This window comes from Bos indicus x Bos taurus, chromosome 16, assembly GCF_003369695.1.
Source record: "Bos indicus x Bos taurus breed Angus x Brahman F1 hybrid chromosome 16, Bos_hybrid_MaternalHap_v2.0, whole genome shotgun sequence".
Taxonomy (NCBI): Eukaryota; Metazoa; Chordata; class Mammalia; order Artiodactyla; family Bovidae; genus Bos; species Bos indicus x Bos taurus.
This window is the reverse complement of record NC_040091.1, coordinates 15,170,073-15,189,494: the sequence shown is the minus strand read 5'-3', so window position 1 is coordinate 15,189,494 and position 19,422 is coordinate 15,170,073. Positions and strand designations below refer to the sequence as shown.

At 37.9% G+C, this 19,422-nt stretch overlaps 1 protein-coding gene and 1 long non-coding RNA gene across 6 annotated transcripts in view; one reads left to right on the top strand and one right to left on the bottom strand.

Annotated features, from left to right (window-relative positions):
• BRINP3 (BMP/retinoic acid inducible neural specific 3) overlaps nucleotides 1-7,549 on the bottom strand; it is a 486,602-nt gene extending 479,053 nt beyond the window's left edge. The window contains exon 1 of one of the 3 annotated variants that reach the window (XM_027564433.1): nucleotides 7,342-7,549. The gene's annotated coding sequence lies outside the window, so the exon portion shown is untranslated. Of the gene's footprint in view, nucleotides 1-4,265; nucleotides 4,997-5,646; nucleotides 5,822-7,341 lie in introns of those variants that run through there. The other 2 variants (XM_027564432.1, XM_027564431.1) reach the window with 2 other exon arrangements.
• A 48-nt stretch (nucleotides 7,550-7,597) lies between these two features.
• LOC113906393 lies at nucleotides 7,598-11,838 on the top strand. 3 transcript variants are annotated; one of them, XR_003514872.1, is made up of 5 exons: nucleotides 7,598-8,511; nucleotides 8,946-9,045; nucleotides 9,185-9,253; nucleotides 9,447-9,681; nucleotides 10,234-11,838. It is a non-coding gene; the product is annotated as an uncharacterized LOC113906393 (long non-coding RNA). The 3 variants fall into 3 exon arrangements; XR_003514871.1 differs by having other exon boundaries at nucleotides 7,664-8,511; nucleotides 9,447-11,838; XR_003514870.1 differs by having other exon boundaries at nucleotides 7,664-8,511; nucleotides 9,185-11,838.
• Nucleotides 11,839-19,422: the final 7,584 nt, after the last annotated feature.

Below are 19,422 nucleotides of genomic sequence, written 5' to 3'. Positions count from 1 at the left end.
AAAGATCATGTATTTAAGTTGTGAGAGTGTTTAATGAAACTATGAAGTAGTGAGTCACTATTTGACACTTAAAAACTAAAATGCATGCTTACTCAATTCTGGTCTTCCCAAGGCTAGATTGTTTTTTAATGGTGCAATATTCTAGAGATAGCTTTTAAAATTAACAAAATGCAAGACTCCAGAAAAGTTAATAAAAAAAAGCTCAGTCCTGATGAGGTTGGCTGATACTCACAGAAATCAGGAAGAAAAAGTCTAACTATAAGCATTCTTTCACAATAAATCTATAATGGAATTTAAATGAAACACACCATTATGAAACAATAATTCTTCTGTAGCAGAGAACTACAATACATTTGAATGTAATGTTAACATATTTATTAATTTAATCAATAAATATGTATTTTATAGATTTAATTTGCTGGAACTGTAGCATGGTAGTTTCTTTATTAGCTATTGAAACAAATTTGTTATGCCTTTGGTGCTTTTAAAGTCATCCACATCTGAGAAAATTAGGGTTTATGCAGTAATACAAATGCTCCTAAAATATAAGTTAATATAGGTTACATTGAGGAAAACTACCATTTGTAACTCTAAACTTAAAAAATTAAAAATGTGAGAAATTATAAATTGTAAGAAATAACAGTGAATATGGAAGAAAGATTCTATAAGATTCCTAATTATTAGATTGCATGTCATATTTTCACATCTGAATTTATGCTTTCTTGGTTAAAAATAAACAATTAAAATTTAACACAATTATTTATGTTAAGATAAAATAAAATCTACTCAGCTCACTGAAAGTATATTAGTTATATCTTTTAATCTTTGGGGGAAAAGAAACTGGTTAGAAAATTATCACTGTGTTTATTTCAATTAGAGCATCTAATAGTTATTCATGATTTGCTACTTTGAATATGAAATTGAGAAATATCCCAGAACTGTTTGCATGAATACTTTATTTCAAACATAAATATAGAAGAGCTAATTCATAGCTTATGAAATAGTTATCTATGGAAACTTTGTAACTGGATAGGTCTGCAAATAAGTAATTGGATATAAATATTCTTAATAACCCATCAAATATCCTTGAAATGATAGCGATAAAAGCTTTAAAATGTTATTGATGAGGATATTTGATGACCAGTATAAAATGCTTAGAGTGGCTATTTGATATTGCTAAGAAAAAAAAAGCTAGATCAGAACTTCTAGATATATTTTCAGTAAAAAGGCCATTAGTGTTCATGATTAAATTTCATCTTTAGAGAATCTTTTACTCTTATAGAATGGAATAAACATCTTTACACCATCCTTTTCTTTTAAGAGTCAAGACCATCCATTAGCAATCAATGATATTAAGCACATTTCTTTTTTCTTTTGCTCTTCTTTAGAACTCATGAATTGTAAACATTAAAATCATAAAACTAAATAACAGCACATGCAACTCTGGTCAGAGTTACACTACTAAATGTCTAAATGAAATTTTCCAAGTAATTGCTAAATTAAAACACCAACAATGCTAGATGTCACCTAATTACTTCTGGTAAGCTGAATATGAGTTGATAAATGATAGAAATTACCGGTATGATTTTCTCAAGTTTATTCACTATGAAAGTTGTTATATGAATATATTTTGATCTTGCTTTCAAATAATCTGAGAGAAATCAACAAGTTAATAATATAAACTTGCTAAGAAATCAGACTTTCACTAAATGACAGTGAAAAGCCAGTCAAGAACAACTATTTTTGTAAAAGTGACTCTTCTCCCAAGACAGACAGGATTAAAGTCGTAAAAACTAATGTGTCTTAAGGAGTAAGCTTTTCTCTTTCTAAGCTATATGATATCAAAATAAAAGAAACATTATGTAAACTCATTAGACACCATAAAAACAAACCAAGAATATTTGGTACTATATATATATATATATTTTAAAGTTGAGTCAACATTACTTCTTTCATGGAGAGTTTTATCAGAAAACAAACCAAAAAAAAGTCAAATGCAAATGATACCTTTTGAAAAATATATATTGTCTCCACAACATTTATCTTTTTAAAGCATCCTTATTTAGGGTCATTTTTTTTCTACAACAACACTCTGGTGTTTTTAACTATGTGAGAGATAAGGAGTGTAAAGAGTAGACAGAAATCTTACTAGGATCCCATTAGTGAGGCGGAACTAAAAATAAAACTGAGGAAGGAATCTCAGATCCATCTCTCTCTACTTTCACAATAACCCACTACTAGAGGTAAAAAGAAAAATGCTAGAAGACCTCATTAATCATAAGTCATAGTCATAATATACAGATACCTTTGGGATATTTTTTAATAAAAGATGTTTGTTCAAAAGTTGACACAGATAATCTTTACATTACTCTTTGTGTCTGAACTTTGAGCTTCTGATACTAATACTCAATTTTCTAAATGATTTAAATTTTAGACACCTACTCTGGTCAGTAATTACTCATTTGGGAGCTAATATGAAAAAGATCAAAGTAACAAGTAACATAGGAAACGGAAGCATAGGTTGATAAGAAAGCATCAAAGTTTTGAAGTTCTATCAGTTGACTCTTTGCACTTGTAGAGAGAAAAACACAAAGGCACTATCTTGAAAAGAAAGTCTCTTTTATTTAAAGAACACACAAACCTAGCAGTAAGGCTAATTTCATGCATGCATGTATGTGTATGACAGACACAATCACGCACAGACACTCTTAGAATCCCAATGGTTTCATCCTTCTTAGGTTTGATTTACTTCACTATCATATACCAATCTTTCAGCATGATTAAAATCAAAATGTATTATACTTTATAAAACTGTACATTTCCATTACAATGTTGAGTTTATTAAGAGAAAATAGCTCATGAGAAACTGAAATGACATATTATCTGATTAAATGATAAGTGAAATCTATCATATGGTATCATGCTTATTTTATTTTAAAATACTATTAGAGCAATGTAATTTAAAATCAATGCCTCCACACTCACCCAAAAGTGGACATACATACGTAATATAATATATAATAATGTCATGTTCACTACAATAGAACTCTAGAAGATAAAATGCAAAAGAACTAAGAAAGTGGAATTCATCGATGAATTACTTTTTCCAGTGGAGTAAAAACTACCTCTTGCATCAAACTAAGAAAAGCACTATAACTTTGCAATTTTATGACCCAAAGTTGCAATTATCTTTCATATGTCTTCAATATGTTATCAGTGAGCCTTACAAGCAGAAAATTATTGATCAGAGATCTACATCAATAAATGTAAGCACTTAAAATATTTCCAGAGAAAAATCTTAAAGTATATGATTTCTTAGAGAAGAAAAACTGTTAGAAATAAATGGAACAGTTTTAGGATTGTACCTTATTAATATTTCTTTTTGCTTCACTGTGTGGGGACTCCAGACTCCTTAAACATATTAGCATAACATAACAAAACAATATCAATAATAATAACAGAAGTTCTTCAAATTGAGTTTTAGCATTTTAATTGAGATTTTTTTTGGGGGGGGGGGATGGTTGTTAAATCTGAGAGTGGAAGAAATCTATTGGCTGGTAACATTATACATCTACAAAACTTGGAATTTTAAAAGTCTTATTTATGGGAGATTTTTCATAATGGAAAAAATTGTTTATATTGTATTTTTCGGTTTCCCACTGGTCTCCTAAGCTCAAAGATTTCTATACTGGGGTCAAACATATCTTACCTTAGGGCAAGCTCTTTTCTCACCGTATTTGACAACACAACCCATATCTACTCTAATTTTTTTTTTTAATTAAGAAAATTACATGAAAATACCCCCCAATAAATTTCCCTCAAGTAGTCAGAATTAAATTGCTGTTTGAAGATGCCCTGAATAGTTCTCCAGCTGTCCTTTATGTATTCAGGTCTGTGACCTTAACAAGAAGCAGTTTTAAGGCATTTCTGCAACTACTTCCTTACTTCCTTCATTTGGGTTCTACATTCCTTCTTCTGATGTCTACCCTCTCCATTTGTTCCTCTCACCTTGGCCCAGTTTATGATTTCTGTAACATTGTTAGATATTTAAGTAAATGTACCTTGAACACTCAAATGAATGAATGTTAAACATTGAAATGGATTTAAACGGCTCATGAATACAAATATTACGAAGTTATGCATCATAGCAGACCCATTTGAAAATACATATAACCCATCGCTTCAAACAGGGGAAAAAATTGTCACGGGAGGGGTCAAACACAGGTTACCTCATTGTCAATAAAATATAGACATTCAGTTCTTACCTGCTTAACTGCATGATGATAAATCTAAATGGCACGCAAAAGAAAAAAAGTCCCCCAAATCTGATCATCTGTCTTCGAAGCGGCTGTGACAGTTTTAGACACTGGTGCTTTCTTCTTTGCTTATATTTGACTGGCTAGACTATTTGTAAGCAATAGTAGGGTTATTTCGCAACCCCAGTCACCTCTACGCCTTTTCAAGCCTCGGGTGGTCATTTCACACAGCTGGAAACATGCATCTTATCCTCGGAGGTAGCAGCCTCCCCAGCGTTTCCTAGTCGGATTCCCGTCCAAGGGAGGTCTCTGCCCCAAAGGGCTGCTCACGTTCCTGACCTGGTGCAAAGGAGAAGGCTCTCTGGGCTCAACTCCTGGGGACTAGGACAACAGCCATCGGAGACTTCAACTCTCAGCCACCGTTCGGCTGCAGATCCAGCTTCTCTAGCGGCCGGGAAGCACCACCCCCTCTCGGGTGGACGCCGGAGGCGAGCGCGCCCAGCCTGGACCCTCCTACCTCGCGCCCCACCTCCAGGAAAGGGGGACAGAAACAGAAAATCCTAACTCTCAAGTGGGGGTAATAGAAGCTGAAAGACTCCCAATCCCTACGGTTTGCTTTACACTTCCATTCCAACCTCTGGCTCCAAGTTGACATCCAACTCCTTTCCTCCACCCCTCCCGCCCGCTAGATCCCTGCGAGTTGTTGAAGCAGGAGAGGGTGTGACGGTCAGCTACACTTTCCCACAGAGCCCAAGAAGTCAGCTAGCTCTTCTAAACCCAGCTAAGCGGACAGATGCAGACGGCGACTTTTTTTTTTTTTTTTTTTTTTGAGGCAGTCATGCTGGAGAGCCGTCAAGTCTTAATCTTAGTCACAGCTCATCAAAAATAATAATAAAAAATAAATAGAAACGCAGATGGGAGCGGATGAGGAATTCTCATACCAAATCTGGCCTCTCTCACAGAAAAGCGGTTTTGCTCAAAACCGGCGGGAGGAAGGCTGGCAATGGAGCGGGAAGTAAGGAAGCACCCCTAGCGCGCTCCCGGCTCCGGGGCTGCGATGCCCACGACGGGCGCACGTTCGCCGCAGGGGCCGAGAGCCAAGGCTGTGCCTGCGGGGCGGGCGGGGCGCAGGGTACCGTCTCCACCCGGGCGAGTCGTCCCCACTCCCGGCGCCCAGCCCGGGCAGCCTGGTCCACCCAGCCCCGTGTCCTCCGCGCCCCCGGAGCCCAGGTAGTTTAGGCGTTGCCACCAGCTGCGGAGAAACCTCCAGGCGAGTCGCCTGTTGCTACCCCACCCGGCGAAAGCGCCTTTGGCGGTACGAGCCTGCTAGACGCACACCTCCCCTCCACCAACTTGAGTTTCAGGTTAGGATACAGGAAAACGCACTTACCTAAGTACCTTACGTCTGTGCCTTACTGGGGTAGACTACGTTAAGAAGCAAAGATCTGACTGCACTGAAAGTTGGATTTTTTTTTTTTCCTTCCCTCCCTCCACTCCTGCGCAACAGCAGCAGTCCGCCAAAGAGGATGTTTGAATTGGTGAATTATGCTAAGACCTCGTTTCTTCAGCTGAAATCTCGGACGCTGATGGCACTTGTCTGGCAGAACGACCAGGCTGGGAAGGAGACCAGGTAGAAACTAGTGACGGGTGAGGGGCGCCAAGCGGTGCGGACCACAGGCAGCCCAGTTTTCTCTCTGGGAGCCAGGGGGGGAAAGCCCTTGAATCCCGAGACTGGGGGATGGGGTGTCGCTGCAGCTGGAGTACTTTTCTGTCTGGAAGCTAAAAGGGCTCTTGAATTAAAAAAAAAAAAAAAAAATATAGGTTGTCGAGTCAGTCATCAATGACGACAGAAATAGTTCTTTCTGAGAATTTTTTTTTAAAGAAGAAAGAAAAGAAAGAAGGGGCGGGGGGAAGGGCTTGAACAATAGGTTTTCACCTCTATCCATCAGAAATATAGAAACCAGCAACTTGTTTTTACTGGGGGCGGGGGATTCGCAGAGGGGGAAAAAAATCTCTATGCATTAGGGATGACTGATGATACATTCATGTTTGGCATTAAATAAATACTGTGTCCTTGTCAATGTGTGAAGTAAAAGCTGAGATTTAAATGTTTCTCAACACAGCTATACTTAAAAGGGAAGTGGTAATCTTAACTGTCAGTTTAGCCCATAAAATTGCTCATAAAAGTGAAAAAAAAAAAAAACACTGACATATTAACATCCTTATTAAAAATGAGTCTAGGGGTTGAACAAGTGTGAAGAGTGAGGCAATTAATTTTTTCCTATAAAGCCTGTCCCTGAATTTCAGTGATTACAACCAATATAATCAGTACTTGCTTCTGATAGTTCTCTTCCTCTGAAATGAGCACTCTGTGTCCAATTAACTGTTCACAGGCTAAATTCACAAAATTGAAAATGTACTCCCAAGTGTGATGCCCGATTTTAAATACAACACCCAAAATAATGTGTTCATGTGTGATTTGGGATGTTGTTAAAAAAAAAAAAAATGGTGCACTCAAAACTCACACTCCTCTTGTTACCATACAGTGGATTTTAGTGCTTGATATCCTGAACCCACAAAAATACACTTTAGGAAAGTCCTCCCTAGTCATGTAATTGCTTACAATGAGCAAATAGTGACCTGAACAACCTTCTAAAGATCAGGAACTAGTGAACTTTCTCAGACCCTGCGATTGTCAGCAGGTCTGTTTTAAGCTCACTCTTAGACAAACGTATAAAATTTGATCTTTCAAATGGCACAAGAATATGTGCCAAGAAGCATTGCGGGGTGCGGTGGGGGGGTGCGGCTGGGGGGTGGAGGGAGGGATGGTTAATGTTTCCTATAACCTGAACATAAATGAGTGCAGAAATAAAGAATGTAAAAAGGGATGGGGTGATTCATTACATGGGCTGTATCGTAGTAGCACAATTGCAAGTAACATACTAATTAATCAACAGGGTCACATAGATCTTTGGGTTCTGAAAGTGACAAAAATGTAAGACATGAGACATTTTTTAAACACACAGGTTTATCAAAAATAACACTAGCAGTAAGTTTCTAATCACATATGAAGAGAAGAACTTACCAGTGGAAATTTCAGGAAGCAAGAAGACTGTGAGAAAAATACATCCAGAATTCCAACAGATATTCCATGATCTTCCAAAGCAAGGTAGAGTGATGAGCTTCAGGCTGGTGGAACTTTGAAATAATCAGCAGTTCCTGGTGGCATGTAACCAAGTAAAAACCAGTTACACGGAAAGCCAGGAAGCCCCAAGGAAGGGAGGCAAAATGTGAAAGAGGTGCCTTTTATTGGGGGTGGGGGAGTGAGAAGAGGGAGGGGGGAGGCTTATTTGTGGTGATCCTTAGGCAGGCAAAGTGAAAATTTACGGACTGTACAGCCCCAGACAGTGCGGGAAAATAGAAGCTGTGTAACCCCAGAGACCAGAAGGTGGACTACAGATAAATCTGCGAAGAGAAGTAAAAAGATGTGTTGAAGACAGCGAGATAAAGAGAGAACTAGTGAGCGAAGCTGTAGTCATCCTGATAGATAGGGCAGCAAGAGAGATTTAGTCTGCTCGGGAGGATCCAATGAGAATTCAAGAGGGCACCGCTTCGGAAATCCTGCTCAGATCTTCCCTCTCTCAGTTCTTTAAGAGTTACCTGTGCTGGGAACATTATTATTAGGATTAACAGTATTCCATCAGTGCATTCCACTAGGATCTCCCTTTCTTTCCCTCGCAGCAACGGAGGGAGGCGTAGTAAGGAAGCCCAACTCCACCGAGCCCCCCAGATAAACCCCTGTGTTCACTTTAGGATGGCCGGATTCTCGGGGATTGGCCTGGGGGGCTGAAGATGCGGAGGAGGCCGGGTCTCCCGGGCGCTTCCGGGGGCGCAGGGCTGGGAGGCGTAAGCAGGGGACCCGGGAACCGCGGCTGGAAGCGGCGGCGGCGGCGGCAGGAGCCCTCCCAGGTCCTGCTTCCTCGGCGAATCCTGCTTCCCCGGGACTCCAGGCAATGGACTTCCATCGGGAACCTCAGCTCCAAATGCCTCACTTTAGCAGCTAGAGCTTTTGAGGTTCTGAGAATCGTCCCTGTCCCTGGGGGGAGAGGGTGGCAGGCTGCGAGTCTCCCGCGCCCCCTCTGATTCCTGCACTGTTAACGGAGGGAGAGTGAGTCAGAAATGGCTTTGCTGCCGAATGCATTATCTGGCCATGTTCATAGCCCTGTACCGCACAAACGATCGCCTGATCGATCCGGTAAGACAAGCTTGACTCTTCCCCTTTCCTCTACCGCCCCATCGCTTCTCTAAACCCAAACCCCGAACCCAAATCCCAGCTTCTCTCTCTCTCTCTCTCTCTCTCTCTCTCTCTCTCTCTCTCTTTCAGGAACTTCCCTTTTCTATTTGCCTCCTACTTCCCCCAGGGAATTGCTTGTGCGACCGAGGGGCTGGTGATTCTCTTTGCAAATGATTTAGATTTTGGCAGTGAAATGCACCCCCGTGCCACCCGCACCCCTTCAGACACACACACCCTCCTTAGAGAGGTGTCCTCCGTGCCCCCAGGGATTCACTCTCAGCGCTAGGGTCTGGGTAAAGAGCGCCGTGGGAGTCTTTTGCCCTCTTATCTTCCGCCGGACCCCGAAGCTTAAGCATTATTCGCCTCTCTTTTCTTTTCTTTTTTCTTTTTTTTAGAAATAAGAGGGAAAGGTAGAGTGGAAATTGATTTCTTGCAGAGACTGAGGCGCCAAATGAAAGAGGGAATAAACATTTGCCCTGGATAAAAATGTTCTTGGTAAGTAATCTTATTTTCTGCGGTTGAAAAGGAAACGCATTGCTTCTCACTGCCCCATCCCCCACTCCATTCATTTATTTGCTCTCTGTATGTAAATCACGAGCCGGGTCAGTGGAATTTTTCTTTTCCTTCTTCCTAGGAGAGTCGGAGCGTGTAAGGATGAATTTGAAGAAAGAGGGCTTGAAGAAGGCAGTGTGAAGGCTTTAAGGTCCTAAATTTCCTGCATTCAAAGTAGAAACTCAGATAAAGCTGATGCCTGCTTGCTTGCTAAATGAGTAGTTAAATATCTCCCTGATTTCTTACTGAAATTTTCCTTTCTGAAAATAAAGAAAATAGTTTGGGGTCTGTGTCTATGCTTTTCATATAGCTTGACCATGTTCTAAAATATAATATTTTCTCAGTTTCAGAAATAATGTGAATCGCCCCCCCTTTTTTGGGGTGGGCAGGAAAGATGAAGTCATAGAAACGTTATACAAATGTGTGCACCTTCCTTCCAATTCTTGCACCGGATATAAACTTATAAGGTCCAGAATAGGCTTTTGCATGTCCTGGTGATACCTGTGAATTCATCCAGTCCTCTGGCTTTCCTGAGTCTACAGCACCCCCAGCCTGCAGAGACTTCTGCCTGGAGAATGGGTAGGTGGAGGAATGGGAGGAGCCAAAGGTTGATTGTGTTGACATCATGTGTCACTTGGTGCTCAGAATCACAAAGCTTGCAAATTGTATGAACTGGGTTTTGCTACTGACCACTTCAGAGGTGAATACTTAAAGGAGACCTGCTCTAAAGGAAATTGTTGCAATTTTGAGTTCAAGAACATGATTTATTGGTGAACTACTCATATTCACTTTTTCCTCCATTGTTATCATTCTTTCCACTGTAAACTCCTTATCCTCAGTTTTAATGATAATGGATTATTTAACTGTCACAAAATGTAGTCCTGATACAAACAGACTGCCCTTAACCTCATCTGAAATAACTCATCTGAAAAATTCCATGGATGAGAAAGTAAAAATAGACTTTATTTCTGATCATCAATTTTCTAGAACTTGCTAGGGTAAAATCCCAGAAGAACCAAGTAGGTGTGCACATGTGCAAATCCGTAGCTATCATTACTATCAAAATAGGCAAGGGAAAAATTTTTTTCACAAAGGACATGTTTGTATAACTCTTTTTCTTTCTCTCCTCAGGCTGTATTTCATTACTAATGATGTCCTAGAGCAGAAGGTTTCCTTCAGTCATCTCATTTTACCAGAAGGATGATTTCTGTGCGTGTCCCTATGTTTTTAGACATATGTGGCAAGGGAGATTGGAGGTCCCCCCAAGGAGGATGACTTATTACAAACACAAACCTAGCAGTTGTGGTTTGAAAGAACATACTTTTTATATAAAAATTGCAATATGCTGTTCAAACCTATTTAAGTTGTTATTCAAGGAAATAGAATTATTTATTGAGAACCCAACTTAGAATAGTAACATTAACATTTTTAGCACATGTGTGAAATAAATGTGAGGTTGATATTTTTTTAAATATTTAGAGAAAAAAATAGGACAGGATGAAAAAATACTGTGACCCATGGTTCCTTAACTTTTAAAGAGTTTACAGCACTTAGACATCAATAAATAATGTGAGTATTTTAACATTATATTAGATCATATGATTATATTTGATCAACCCCCAAATAGAGCTGTCACCTAACTGGTTTTTACCTAAGTGCAAGAAAGTTTGAGCCTAGACCTTACTCAGAAGTTATGCATTTTATTTTTATGTTGACCTTGTCTTTTCCTGGGTAATCTTCATGTACATCTGAAGTTGGTATTTTAGCCAATTTTTGTTACTGGTAATGTTTTGCCTGTTATTCTGGCTCCATCTTTTTTAAGAATATGAGTATTACCTAATATATTTCTTACGTATTAATCCACTAAAATTGCTAACACAAAGCAACATTCAAGACATGTTGAATTAGAGAAATTATGAAGCAATTTGCTTGTGAAGAAAAGTGTCAATATACTTCAGATTATTTTAACCTGAAATAAATGTGTAACAAAAATGGGTTATAATGAGATAAGTACAGTCACACTGTTCCTTGTATACATACGTAACACTCACATTTATACATATATAGTTGCCCTCATTACAATGTTTAAATTTATTCATTTTAGTCTTATGCTTATTTTGATTTCAGAGTTTTCTCTTTGAAAGTGTCTAAAACTTCTTCAATAACTAAGTGTGAAAGCATCTTCATGTCTTATTTCATGAGATTGTAATGGAGCAGGACCCTAGGAGGCTTTCCCAGAACAGACCCACACACATGTCCTCCACCTGCCTTTGTAGAAAAACTTTAGTCAAGGAATAAAGTTCATCAGAGAAGTGAGAAGATGCAGAAAGAAAGAGAAACAGTCAAGCATGACAAACTAATACTTTAGCCATTAAACAAAGTCAAGGACCTTAGTTCCTCCTCAAAGGCTATAGATAATATTCTGAACTATATCTTTTGAGCTGTTTTACAGATACTGAAACCCCCACCAGGTGGAAGTAGTTACTGTTGTCTGCCCATAGGCAGGGAGACCTCCAGACAGGTTGGAACCAGAAGGCTGATGATATTGACTCCCAATCACCTATCAACCAAGCGGAAGAATGAACACAAGCTCATCGTGCCCTGCTCCTTGAGTACTTAAATAACACTCCTAACTATTCTCTCTATGGTAGGACACATCGTCTCCTCTGTGGCATTAGCCCTCTGTGGCCCTCTGTGTTGGCAAAAGAAATAAAGCTATTTCTATTTCACCAAAAACTCTGTCTGATTTACTCCAGCACCATTGTGCAAAGGCCAAATTTCAGAAACAAGGTCAATATGCTGCTAAATGAACTGACCAGTATATTCACATCTCAGAAAAAGTGTATTGGAACTTGAAGGAGTATTAAAGATAGCTTAGTCACTTTCATTATGATGAAAAAAATGAGAACCAGAGAAATTAAGTCATTAGTGTAATGATACACTAGCTACTAATCCAGAGAATTTTATAGTTTTCCTAACTTCTTAGCAGTATTATTCTGAATCAATTAAATTCTATTGACATTGAAGTTGCTCAGTCGTGTCCAACTGTTTGCGACCCCATGGACAGTAGCCTACCAGGCTCCTCCGTCCATGGAATTTTCCAGGCAAGAGTACTGGAGTGGGTTGCCATTTCCTTCTCCAGGAGCTTTTCCTGACCCAGGGATCGAATCCGGATCTCCCACATTGTAGGCAAACGCGTGCTAAACAAGTAGTGTTTTTGAAATTGGGCTAAACAATAAATGAAAGAGAGAATAAGTAGTGTAAAGATGAATGTATTGCAGTCTTCTCCAAGTTTATTTTGTTGCTAACACTCTAGATTTTTTTTTCTTTTTCTGCTGTGTTTTATCCTCCCCTTTTCCTTCCATCCCTGTCCTCAAAGATTGGGGAATATTTCATGACATAATTTTACTTCCTCAGGAAAGATTCTCAGTGTTCTGTTTGTATGTGCATTGGGTTGTTCACTAGGCTATGTTCAACTACACAATACAACCTTAAAATATAGATAATTTCAATCACCTGCAACATCATTTTCCATCATGTCACTTCTATTTTCTACATTTTAAATTTCCTGCCAATATAAAAAGTGGGATTGTATGAATAAGAAAGCCAGGATCTCAAAATAAGCTATTTAAATAGACCCTGACTTACCTCAGAAATAAAAAACCCCACACATGCAGACACTATGAAATAAATGCAGAAGTTAAGACTGTGCATTGTGATGAAGACATTAGGTGGAAAAAAAAAAATTATTAGGAGAAAAGCTGCAAGACTATAGCCATTTAGAGGGTGTTCAGTTTTCTGCAGTGGCTGAAGCCATATCAATCTTCTTCATTCTTTCATATATGTCAATATTTGAGTATTACACATAAGCTGTAAGTTTTGGTAATGACAGACATAAAAGACAAGCATTAACATGAAAATCCATGGGAGTTGTTATTACTTCAGAAGAGATATCATTCCTGGATTAAACAAGACATAATAGAACCAAATTTAAACATTATGATGTGCTCTCTAGAATAAAGTTAAAATTTTACACTAACTTAGAATATTCCAAATGATGAGACACATATTAAGAAGAATTTGCATTGGCTATTTTATGTCTCAAATCTTGAAAAAATCTACACTAATTCAAAAACCTATGTGCTGACAAATAAAAATGTGCAATTGTTAAAGGAAAACATAAGTTCATAGAATTCTTTTGAAAGCCTTCTATAGACCTCTTTACATAAATTATCTCAATGTCAAGCTGTGTAATTTTGTTATAAACATTCCATATATGATGTAATAGTCTCAAAGAGCTTAATTAATTTGGCAAACTAGAAGAGACAGAAGTGAAAGTCAGGGGGACACACAGTTTTGAGCCATTAGCCTGCTGCGGTCCCCTTTGCCTGACAAAGTAGTAAAGCCATCCTTTTCTCCTTAAAAAAAAAAAATTAAGTCAATTTTTATGACTTCATAGTCTCATTCGATTTCCATTGTACTTTTCAATCATATATATAATACTGGGATATAGAAGCACTCTGGGAAGATTTGTGAAGTAGTGTTTGTATTGTTGTATGTGTTTTTGTGTGATTGATAATGTCTTCACATGCACATAATGGAATTAAGAGTCTAACGTGTTTCAATCACATACTGCCTACCATCAGTTCCATGAAGAGGAAACGGTTATTGTATTTTTCCATTATTTATTCTTAACTCACTTGCTTTGTATCTCTGCTAACTAGTATAGGATCCTCAACAGAAAAGTAGCTAAGTAGTTAGTAGATGAATTTAAGTACTTCACCAAACTTTCCCTCTTTAACATTCATATAAAGGCTTACTATATTTAAATTTTATCCAACATTTAGAAATATTGTTACCAAATGACAACACTCTTCAAAATATTTTCAGGATATTCAACATATATTAGGCCTAGTAAACCATGCTGACAATGATGACTCTTGGCTTTCACATGGCACTTTGTGTTTTGAAAGATACTTTATTAACCACCATACTAATTTAATCCTCTCACCATGCTGTGAATTAAAACATTTTGTTTATTTGAAGATGAGGAAAATGAAATTTGAGAAAATTGAAACATCATTATTAATTAATAAAAGAAATACTTGAGTTATTTTTAAACCATATTGCATTTTCTAATTTGCTGGAGAAAATAAATATAATAATACATCAAGATATATGTTAATTGTTTAATCAATTATTTATCTAAGTGTAGATACTACCTTTTGCAAGTTTAACATGCTTATGGAAGAAAGAAATATTTCTGATGTTATGAGCTGCATTACAAAGCTATCAGTTTATATAACATTTTGTTAAAATTTTGAAATTAACCAAAATAATTAATAATGACAATCACTAAATTCTTTGTACTATCAAAATTTATTCAAGAGTGTAGTGATCAAAGTATCTTCATTGACATAGTGATCCTATGGATTAATCAATGTCAAGTAACACATATAAACTTGCATAATTTTTGAAGTCATTTATAAGAATACCAATTTTGAAAACAATCAAGGAAATAATCACATACAACTTTCTTATAATCCTTCCTTGTATCTGGATTTCAGCAGCTATTCAGTATGCCAAAAATAATAGCCACTCCTATGAATGTTCACATTCTAATTTCTAGAATGTGCAACTAAGTTATTTAATATGGTCAAAAGAAACTGCCAGTTTCAAAAGGTTAAGGGCCTTGAGAAGCAGAGAGAAACCTAGATGAGCTGGGTCTGCCTAATGTAACCACAAGCATCTTTACAAGAGAAAGACAGAAGGATGGAGCCAGAGAAAGAGATGTGACCCAGAAGCAGATGGAATGACAGGGGATTATCATAGCTAAGGAAATCAGGCAGAGTACCCTCTAGAAGCTGGAAAAGGGGAAGACACAGACTCCTCCCTAGACCTTTCAGAGGAAATGAAGCCTTGCTGACCCAGTTTAGACTTCTGTCCTCAGGACTCCTAGAATACATTTGTGTTGTTTTAAGACACTATGTATTTGTAATAATTTCCATGCAGTCAAGGCTATGGTTTTTCCTGTGGTCACGTATGGATGTGAGAATTGGACTGTGAAGAAGGCTGAGCACCGAAGAATTGATGTTTTTGAGCTGTGGTGTTGGAGAAGACTCCTGAGAGTCCCTTGGACTGCAAGGAGATCCAACCAGTCCATTCTGAAGGAGATCAGCCCTGGGATTTCTTTGGAAGGAATGATGCTAAAGCTGAAACTCCAGTACTTTGGCCATCTCATGTGAAGAGTTGACTCATTGGAAAAGACCCTGAAGCTGGGAAAGATTGAGGCCAGGAGGAAAAGGGGACGACAGGGGATGAGACGGTTGGATGGCATCATCGATTCGATGGACATGGGTTTGGGTGGACTCCGAGAGTTGTTGATTGACAGGGAGGCCTGGCCTGCTGCGGTTCATGGGGTTGCAAAGAGTCGGACATGACTGAGCTACTGAACTAAACTGAACTGAACAGCAGCAATAAGATTCTGAGTCAGTCAGCAAAGAGTTGAAAAATAAGCAGGAAGTTGTTTCCTCTAGAAGACCTTTATGATTTCACAGCAAATTCTTGCTTTGTGGCCATTTCATTCCTCCAGGTACTGAATTATTTGAAGAGCCAAGTTGATTCTTCCAACTCCGTTATGTAAGGAATGAATAGAAACCAGGATGTTGAGAACTAGACAAAGCACTATTTTCCATGAATAAACTAACAGTTTAAAAGCTTATAACATTACGTAGTTGTATTCATTTAGAATCTATTACTTGGTATAGTTTTACTCAATCCATACTTATTTGTTTTTTAAAATGCAGATATAGGTATAATTAAAGATTATATGAAAATATATGATATGAAGAAAAAGCACAAGAAGATTAAGTGCAAAAGCCAGTAGAAATTAGCAAAATATTAGAAGAAATTTGAGATCTAAAATGAGACCACAAGAGAATGACTGACAGGGAGTGGGAGGACTTTTATTTTCATGAAAAGATTGATATGAAGCAATTTGATCATTTCGTCTTCTCCTTTTATTTTGTACAGTACTTCAATCAAGAAAAGAAACTGAACATTTACTTAATTAGGATGCATCATTAATTTTAGTGTCTCATGAACTCCTAAGGCCTATCACCTTTTAATGAAAATAGAAAGAAACTAAACTACTTTATTGTCAATTCTCTTGGTATTTCAAAATCTGTCTAATACTTGTACTTCCTATTTGACAAAAATACATACCTTGTAGGAGGATGAAAAACTATCCCTCACATTGATCATGGAGTTTTGTCTCTGAGGAGAAAATATGAATTTACAGACAAAAGCAATTTCAAAAGACTATATAAAATGAATTCATTTCACATCTATGGAAGGAGACAAAGCCTAAAAGTCAATTCAACAAATATCTATCAAGTATTTATTCAACACCCATTTACTAGTGGTCATATATAAGCAGCAAGTTTCTAAACATTATAATGATATAAAAATGAGTAAGTTATAGCTTTTATGTCCTGCTGCTAAGTCGCTTCAGTCGTGTCTGACTCTGTGCGACCCCATAGTCGGAAGCCCACCAGGCTCCCCCATCCCTGGGATTCTCCAGGCAAGAACACTGGAGTGGGTTGCCATTTCCTTCTCCAATGCATGAAGGTGAAAAGTGAAAGTGAAGTCGCTCAGTAGTGTCCGACTCTTAACGACCTCATGGACTGCAGCCTACCAGGCTCCTCTGTCCATGGGATTTTCCAGGCAAGAGTACTGGAGTGGGGTGCCATTGCCTTCTCCTTTTTACGTCCTAGGAGGTATATAAGGGGCGTGAACTGACAAATATAAAAGGTCTTTTTTTTTTTTTTTACTCCATTCTACACTCTATTCACATAATCAATCATCCTTTTATCAAGAGAAAAAATATATATTGATTGCCACCCAAAAGCCAAGCACTTCTGAAAATAATGTATGGAATAAGATGACCAATGTCATGGACCCCAAGTATCTTACAAATATTGATATTATCACAACAGCAACAGCAAAAGAAAATAAAAAACCTAGAGTTGAATAATTGCTGGTGTCTTTAGCTTAGGCATGAATGAGATGTCTTCAGCAATATGTGCTTCATTCATTTATATCATTTAATAGCTTCTGAAAGCATGTAAATTTGTTACCTACTGAAATTTGTTAACTACTATCTGTACTTGTTGGGAGGAAGAATTTCCTTAGAGTTTGAGTCAACAGTTTCAGGAGGATGGATGTTTTTTATACTATAAATTTAAATTGGGAGTTAACAATTTCAGTATCCTGCTGTTCAATTAAAATTTGAATTTTTTGTTCACACATCATTCAGTTGAGTCAGCATGATGAGTGTGGTGATCTGATACACAGTGATTCAGGAACGCAGATGCCTTCCATCTCTGACCCAGTTTCCCTCTAAGTCCTTAAATGCTCTTTATTCACTTGGTAAAAGTGGGAAAGAGAAATTGTGAAAGATCACTTAGGAGATTTCACGGACCAGACTTAGAAGTGGCTCATGTCATTTATATTTACACCCACTGACCAAAACAGTTCTTATGACCATGTCTAACTGCAAAGGAAATGGTAAAGTGAAGTCAAACTTTGTGTCTAGGAAGAAGAAAAGACCATGGACAGCTATCTGCTGCATTGATATTCTCAAACCACAGCATTCTGATATGTGGCTATAGCATCAACCATCCCTTCATCTCTGCAGAGCAGAGATTTCAACTTTGCTTGTGGTAAAGAATCTGCCTGCAATGCAGGAGACTCGGGTTCAATCCCTGGATCAGCGAAGATCCCATGGAGAAGGCAATAGCAACCTACTCCATTATTCTTACCTGGAGAATCCCATGGGCAGAAGAGCCTGGTGGGCTACAGTCCATGGGGTCACAAAGAGTTGGACAGGACTGAGCGACTAACATTTTCACTTTCACTTTGTAGGATGGAATTAGATGAAGATTTGTGAATGATACCCTACTGGGTAACAGGAGGAATTCCAGTCCTTGTCAGCATCTAGAATGGGCTCTGCACATGGTTTGTGCTTAATAAATGTTTGCTAATAAATTACTAATGTTTGCCTATGGTCTTGGAGGTTCCCATAAAATACTCCTGTGCCCAAATATGGCATTCAGCTCTGAATCTAAACACAGAGTTAGACTTTTTACAAAAGTAAACTCAAAATACATCACAGCCTAAATCTAAAATGTAAAACCAAAGGCTCCTAGAAAATAATATAGAAGAAATTTAGGTGACCTTGACTTTGAAAATGATGCTTTAGCTGCAGCACCAAAAGCACAACTTATGAAAGAAAAAAAATTATAAGTTGTACTTCATTAAAACTAAAAACTTTTTCTCTGCAAAAGACACTATTAAAATAATGGAAAGACATAGCATGGACTCAGAGGAAATATTTGCAAAAGACATATCTGATAAAGGATTGGTATTGAAAATAGACAAAGAACTCAATAGTAAAAAAAAAATTAAAAGTTTTGAGAAAAGATCTAAACAGAGACCTCATTAAAAATTTACAGATGACAAATAAGTAGAAGAAAAGATGCTCAACAGCTTGTGTCCCTAAAACACTGCAAATTTAAAAAGCAATAAAATGACACTGCACACTTACTAGAATGACTAAAATCCAAAAAAAAAAAAAAGGAAAGAAAGAAAAACTAATAATAGCAAATAGTCGGATGATGTGGAACAACAGGAAGGCTTATTTATTGCTATTTTGGAAGAAAGTTTGGCAGGTTTTTATAAAACTAAGCATATTATTATATGATTCATCAACAGAATTCCTTGCTATTTACCCAAGTAAGGTAGAAAAGTATGTCCACAGAAATACCTGAAGTTTTATTTTTAATTGCCCCAAATTGGAAGCAGCCAAGTCATCCTTCAAAAGGAAAATGGATAAATAAGCTGTGGAACATCTGCAGAGCACACTATTATCCAGTGATTAAAATAAATGCACTACCAAGCCATAAAGGACATGCTGCTGCTGCTGCTGCTAAGTCGTTTCAGTCGTGTCCGACTCTGTGCAACCCCAGAGATGGCAGCCCACCCGTCCCTGTGATTCTCCAGGCAAGAACACTGGAGTGGGTTGCCATTTCCTTCTCCAATGCATGAAAGTGAAAAGTGAAAGTGAAGTCGCTCAGTAGTGTCCGACTCTTAGCGACCCAATGGACTGCAGCCTACCAGGCTCCTCCATCCATGGGATATTCCAGGCAGGAGTACTGGAGTGGGGTGCCATTGCCTTGGAACCTTAAATTCATATTGTTTAGTGAAAGAAGCCAATCTGAAAAAGCTATGAACTGTATGATTTGAACTATATGATATTTC